Raw genomic sequence first — 7,357 nt, forward strand, 5'->3', positions numbered from 1 at the left:
AAAACGGTTCGACCTCCAGGTCGGTTTTTAAAACATTGGTTGAGATGCATTGCACTCATGATGGCATTTATCTCTCTCAACACATGTACATGATTTATTGGTTCGTACTCACATGCATGAGGCCAAACCTGCCTCAACCTCGATGGCTTCCTCCACTCGACTTTCTAATGATTCTTAGGGGTGAGCAAAAAAACCAAAAAAATAAACCGACCGAAATCGAACCGAAAAATCAGTTAACCGAATCGATTGGTTCATTTTTTTTAAACTGAAGGTACCAGTTCAGTTTCATTTAACCAATATAGAAAACCAACGATTAATCGAACCGGCCGGTATACATATTTTATATATATATATATTTATTTTTTATATATTATAAGTTAATAAATATGCATTATATATATTTATAATATATGATATATTATTTACTAATTAAAATATAATATTTTGTATATATTTATAATTTTTATTCTATATATATATATATATTTATAATATATATTATACCAATTGAAAAATCGACGAACCGGTCAACCAGTTAACCGACTGGTTTCGATTCGATTTCAGTTACCAATTTTTCAAAAACTGATAGTACCGGTTCGATCCTTAACACCCCTAATGATTCTGGATATTTCTTGGCCGACCCCACTCAATTTTGCAGCATAGTTGGTGCCTTCCAATACGTTACTTTTACCCGGCCTGAAATATCTTACTCGGTGAACAAAGTTTATCAGTTCCTCAAATCTCCCACCTTGGAACATTGATCTATTGTTAATATTACCTTATTTTAAGGGTACGATTACTCATAGACTATTTCTTTGCTCCCTTGCGTTTTCTTTTTCTCCCCAATTTCTCCGGTGCTGGTTGTCTTACTAATAACCGCTCTCCGAGTAGTTATGCCATTTTTTTGGGTCCTAAGAGCTCTAAGAAATAGCCAACTATTTTTCGTTCTAGCACTGAAGTTGTTTGGCTGCAAATGCTTTTCTCTGAGCTCGGTTTCCCGTCCTCTCATTCTGCTACTTTATGGTGTGATATCGTATATAGGGGCGAAATTTATTGCTTCTAACCTTGTTCAGCGTTCTCGCACTAAACACATTGAGCTCACCGTGAGACAAAGTTGTTGATCAGGTGGCTGATATTTTCACCAAAGCCTTGCCTTCATGTTTTCTAGCGCTCACTCCCAAGCTCAACGTTTGTCTACACCCGTTGACATTGAAGGGTGCTGTCAAGGGATAGCGTCTATCCTAACAGCCGATGCATGCATGGCTGGCTATCACGTTATCATATCCTGGATAATATTTATCTCATGGTTGTTGTAGATAGCTTATCTTATCTCTTTTAGTTCTTATCTTTTGTAACCAACACATGTATACATATTACTGGTGTAAATCAATGATAATGAACTGAGTTTTCTATTCCCCGATTCATTCTCAAGGTGCTCAACAGCTTAATCATGTTGAAAACATGATTATATCGAACAGCAAAAAAATTACAAAGGCATACACAATATGTCACAGAAGAGACCATTCTGTGAGAAAAAAAATAAGAGACCATTCTATATATTTTGAAGCTGAGCGACGTTTTTCCTTTTAATCTCTCACGAATATCAAAAGAAAGGAGACCATTCTATATATTGATGTGTCTTAAATGCCTATTGCACATAGACGCAGTTGCAAGTTATATTCTAATCAAACATTCCTGCAGAGTAATAGCAGCACAGAGCTCTAGAGCTATGGTTCAAACCCCTACTGAAGAAGAATTGCTGGCCTTAATCCTGGGAATAAAAGCAATGAAACAAATGCATATCAAGTGCCTCCTGATTCATTGTGATGGAGAGATACTAAATATATGGATGAAATTTTGCACTTGCCCAAATATTTTGATATATCTCATATCACATATGTAAATAGAAACCAGAATGAGCCGAGCTTACAAAGTCTATAAGGAGGGAACAGATTTGCACTATCAACTACCTCCTCAAGGTCTGGATGTAAATACTCTCAAGAATCTTTTAAATGAAGTCTTCTTTTGTTCTTTGGTTTTGTCAACAAAAAAGAAAATAGTAAAGGCGACGAAAAATTGACTTTGTGGTGAGGTTATCTTAATTCTTATGTTGTTTCTCTAAAGTGGTTGGGGCAATGCAACTCAATCAATGCATAAGACTTCGTAAATGGGGTTTGAGCCACGTTGAAAGAGCTACTAAAACTTTCTTCACTGGAAAATTCTTTTATAAGCTGATTAATTAAAATGTATTCGGACTTTCCAGGCTACTTTTGCCAAACATATACCAGGCTTTCTGTATTGGGTCCACCTTGAAGGCTAAAGCCATGAAAGCTCCCAAACATTCTTTTATTAGAGAGAGAGAGGGAGAGAAAGAGAGAATCAGGCATTTCTAGAAAGTGGTGCTTAGGGCCAATCCAGTATGGGCTAGAAGTCAAGAATGACCCGTCCATTGAGTTTGGCTTCGGTGAGGGCAAAACCCGTTCAAACAGCCTTTACAACCTTACATTGAGAATATCTCTATAAACTGTAGTTATGTATTTTATTTTATGGAGAAATATTCCCAATGCGAAATTTCAAAAGGCGGTTGCGGACTTACTTTGATGGAAGCCGATCTCCCGTCACTATGGAGTCGTTAGGAAGGCCATTGTGATTAATATGAGATTATGGTCGAATTACATAAGACTGAATTTTTTGTTGTATCAAATATCAATTAAATGTGGAACCTACTCGTTTCACCGTTTTTCAGAAGTAGTAGAAGAAACTTTGCTTCTTTTTCTTTCCTTACATTCCTTGAAGGTTCATTTTCTTCTTCTGCCGGGAAATTCTTTGACAATAGATAGTTGAATGTACAATAGACGATCGGATCATCGATCAATGGTGAGTTCAATCATTAATGACACTATTCTAAGATTGTGATTTCACGTCTTCAGTAAAGCATCTAACACATGAAACAAACATGGATGAAATCAGGACCATTCGTAAAATCACTGTTTTTCTTTTCTTTCTTTTTTCTTGGTGGCATCTTAAATTAGAGATACTTTTCCATAACCTCTTGTTTGGTAAATTACAGATTACTACCGCATACTTTGGGTAGTGCAATTACCCCTAAATTTTTATTTGCAACAAAGACCCTTTAAATTTTCATATTTTGATAAAGAGCCCTCTCTGTTAAGTTGAATAACGGAAAAAGTTAATTTACCAAAATACCCATTCAAGAAATTTTTATAAAATGGAAGTTGAACAAAATAAATCAAGAAACTTCTATGAAAACTTAGAATTGCAAAATTAATATCAACTAAACCAGTAACAAATGAAAATAAAAAATGTTAAAAATCATTGAAAAAATGGATAATTTGGAGATTTACAAATGTACAGACACGTGAATTTTTTTTCGAAGTTAACAGATGTAATGCTAACAGAGGGGGTCTTTGATGGAATCTAAAAGTTCAGGGGGATCTTTTTGGTCCATCCGAATCAAAATCAAATTGAATGGGTTGGACGGACCGAGAAAACATTTCAAATTGGACCAGTGCAGACTTAATGGTCCAAAGTATTTATTTAATTGGATTGGATTTAATCCATTTGTAATGAATTTAAATTGGACTGGGTCAGATTGAGCCAATATCCAATCCATTGACAAAAGTTAAGAGTATGAGTGTCAATGGAGTAGGTTTGGGTTGGACCCAATCTAAATTATAACCAATTTGTACAGATTAGAGGTCCAGACATTGAAATGGACCAGTCTAGAATGCCCAAAGTATTCGTTGGATTGGATTAGACCAATATCCTGAAGTAAATTGGGGTGGGGGGAATGGGGCTGGATCAAGGAATAAGTAGCCCATTCATCATGGACTATACAAGACAAGATTGGGTGTGCTTGTCCAGTCTGGACTGTGGTAAATTAACATGGGCTGGAATAAAAATAGTAAAAAAGCCCATAATACCAAATCTGGCATATGAATAACCAACCGTTTGTCAGAATCTTGCACTAGTAACATGTGGTATGTGATAGAGTATGAGAGTATGAGTTATAGTTTTTTTTAACCATAAAACTAAGAACAGATTTTCAATTTCTCTTGTTAGTAAATGACAACAAACGATAAAAACATATTGCCACTGTTTTTTAGATTTGTTAAAAGATGGCAAAAACACATCAAGTACATGAAGTGCTTGCATGGCCCGAAAGACTTGTTTGTCTTCAAGGTCTAGAGGCATTAATTTTGGTAGACAAGTAGAATAGTTTAAGAATTCATTGAAAAGGAAGAATTTAACCAGTATTCTTTCTGCAACCTGGAAGTGAGATCACAACTTTATTTGAAAATTCCAGGATTGACTAACACGCCAGATATCTATCCCAATCTGATAATCCAAACATTAATTACAAAAGCCTAATTTTCTATTGTTTTTCTTTCACCAAATGATACCTTCATATACATTGACAGATGAAAATATGGCCCTCTCTTGAGAAGTGAGAATAGGTTTGTTTGAAGGGGTTACAAGAAATTAAAGGATTTGCAGATGGATGCAATCATGTTCAGAAGGGTCCTCAGATGCAGCTTAATTTTAGTTTTTGTTTCACCATAGACTGTCGAATGGAGCGGGATTTATCAGCCTGGTTAAGAAATAGGCAGTGGATTTGGTTCTAATTGGAGATTTCCATGGTGAGACCTATGCAGTACATGTTATATGTATCAATTTATTAGTTATTACTATTTTACTGTTCTACTATTTTGAGTCTTTTTTTAGAAAAATTCTTGATCAGTACCCTGAATTTTAGGGGTTGTGTCAAGTCAGTCCCTGAACTTTAAAACGTGTCTATGCGGTATACTAAACTTTCAGAATGTGTTTAATAGGTCTCTGCTGTTAATAGTCCCTCAGTTGATTTTGAAAATGTCAAAACTATCTATCAGATGCCATCAAATTTTCTTTATGTGCCACTTCCACATAAATCAATTTAAACGAAACTTCAAATACAAGTAAATGAAGTCAAATCCAAACGCAAGTAAATTTTCAAATAAGCAAAGTAGAAACTAAGTTATATCATTGCCATGCAACACTAACAATCAATAGAACCCTCCCCTTGTAAATGCTAAGATAGACATCATTTCCCCTTGCATCCTAGCTGAGATAAGAAGGTTGCAGCAACTATTTAAGACGGATTTTAGGATATACAGAAATTTTCGTTAGCTACATAAAATTCAAAAAGAAAAGAAATTAAAGAATATACAGGGAACTGTAGCAATGGCAGTTTCAGCCATTGCCAGTACTTGGTCAGTTCCCGGCACCCGTGTTGGTTCGTTCAAAAATGTTTCCGTCACTGTCGTCAGTCCCCGACATCATTGTAGTAATGACACAGCTCTCCAGTCTCAAGGTAAGTTTCTTCTTTCAAGGATAGTTTTGATATTTTAAAAATATTGAGTGGCACATATCATCACACAATACAAATAATTGATGGACCATTAACAATAGGGACCAATTAGACAGATTCTGAAAATTAAAGATGCTACATAAACACGTTTTGAAATTTGGGGACTGACTTGATCACAACCCTTAAAGTTCAGGGAGCTAATAAACAATTTTCCTTTTTTTTTTTGAGAGGGGGGGGTGTAACCGGGTAAGTGTTTGACTACACCAATGCAAAGGAAACCATTATGGATCCAATTGACGCCTTTTACAGTAGAAAAATTGTCAATAAGTAGGTAACGTAAAAATTGTCATTCAGCTACCAAAGAGGACCAAAATGGTTTTATAATACGAATTAGTGTATAAAATTTATGGTCCCGGCGGGGCTCGAACCCGCGACCTTCGGCTCATAAGACCAACGCTCTAACCAACTGAGCTACGGGACCAGGACGAATGCTTGTTTGGAAATAAATTATAGGACCCAACTTCAATGATCCAAATCATAATCAAACTGGCTTGGAAAAGGGAAAAACAATCTGAACTCACATCAGAACGATCATATCCGGTTTGCTCGTATAATATAACGAAATTGACATACAAGGTCTGAACTCGTCGCTTGGTAAGCTGGCAGTCTAACAGAAACCCGTCAACACTCAAATGCACCATTTGACTAAATGAAAAAGGAAACATGATACATAAACTACGTAAACAAGATGGCCGACTGAATGATTATGATAGATTTACAAATACATCATTCACATATACGGGCAACACAAACAAGAGGAGAGAGGGCTAGTAAGTCAATAGACCACTACTACTAAATAACAAGGTCTAAGCTAATAGTTGATAGGCTCATGAGAGAACATGCTGTCGCTTCCTTGAAAGCTGGTAAGTGGAAAAGATGGAAGAGCTGGTGGTGGTGGCACTGTTGGTAAGGCTGGTGATGAGTAGAGCAAGTGTTTAGGAGAAAGAGCTGGAGTAGAGAGGAGGGAAGAGGAGTCATCATGTAAGAAGTTCATCATGGCTTGATGCAGCCATATCTGGGTCTTGAGGAATTTAACATAATGAATGGCCTCCTCTAACATGGAAACGGTGTCCATCTTGTTGCCTCCGGGCACTAAGCTCTGCAAGATCTTGAACCGGTCACTAATACGGTGCCTCCTCTGTCGGGCAGCTACACTTTGTGGGTCCGTCGACAGCTTCACTCCTTTGCTTCTCTTGCAACACCTCTTCTTCTCCTTGGGTCTGGCCTGGGCCGCCATTGTTACTGTTGAAGAAGCAGATGAGTTGGGTGTGGAGGAAAGACAGTCCATCTCTATCTCTCTATCCCTCCGTGGGTGTAACCTAGTTATCAGGGCAACACTTGTTCGTGCTATTTATATATAGAAATATATATGCTCTCTTATGGAGGGTCATTGGTTATTGACAAGCGTTTTACCTTAATTTGAATGAATGAATGAATGGAGAAAAACAGAAGGAGATATGGCTGTCCCACGCCATGCCTAACCAGGAAAACTAAAGCCTAGGACTTTAGAGGGCTAGCTATTCAAGCCAGGGAAGGGAGCAGAGCAGATAGCAGAAGAAGTAGGGGGGTGTAGCCGTGTAGGTCGGTAGAGCCTAACGCCTAACCTGTGCAAACTCTGTCTTTGCAGTTATTTAGTACCTTCTTGTTGCATATATATACTTGTATTTGTTTTTTTTTTTTCTTTTTTGACTCATTAACGCATATATGACTCACAAGGACAACTAACAGTAACAGCCGTAAAGGAGTCAAGCAGCGAGTTTTAAGATCTGGTGTAGTTGTTCTTACGTCTTCCGAAAGTTCAGTTTCTAGAGGTTTTTGGGATTTCCACTGGATTTGATTCAATTTACTACTTACCGCAAACTAGTACAGGCACAGCCTTGCATTATATAATCTGCTCCTGCTTTAATTTAATTTAATTCAGTTTTAATG

The 7,357-nt window shown here is 37.0% G+C and overlaps 1 non-coding gene across 1 annotated transcript; it reads right to left on the reverse strand.

The window, feature by feature from the left end:
- Nucleotides 1–5,775: 5,775 nt before the first annotated feature.
- On the reverse strand, nucleotides 5,776–5,849 carry TRNAI-UAU (transfer RNA isoleucine (anticodon UAU)). The gene has a single exon. It is a non-coding gene; the product is annotated as a tRNA-Ile (tRNA).
- Nucleotides 5,850–7,357: the final 1,508 nt, after the last annotated feature.

This window comes from Nelumbo nucifera, chromosome 2 (genome assembly GCF_055504915.1).
Source record: "Nelumbo nucifera cultivar China Antique chromosome 2, China Antique-T2T, whole genome shotgun sequence".
Classification (NCBI taxonomy): domain Eukaryota; kingdom Viridiplantae; phylum Streptophyta; class Magnoliopsida; order Proteales; family Nelumbonaceae; genus Nelumbo; species Nelumbo nucifera.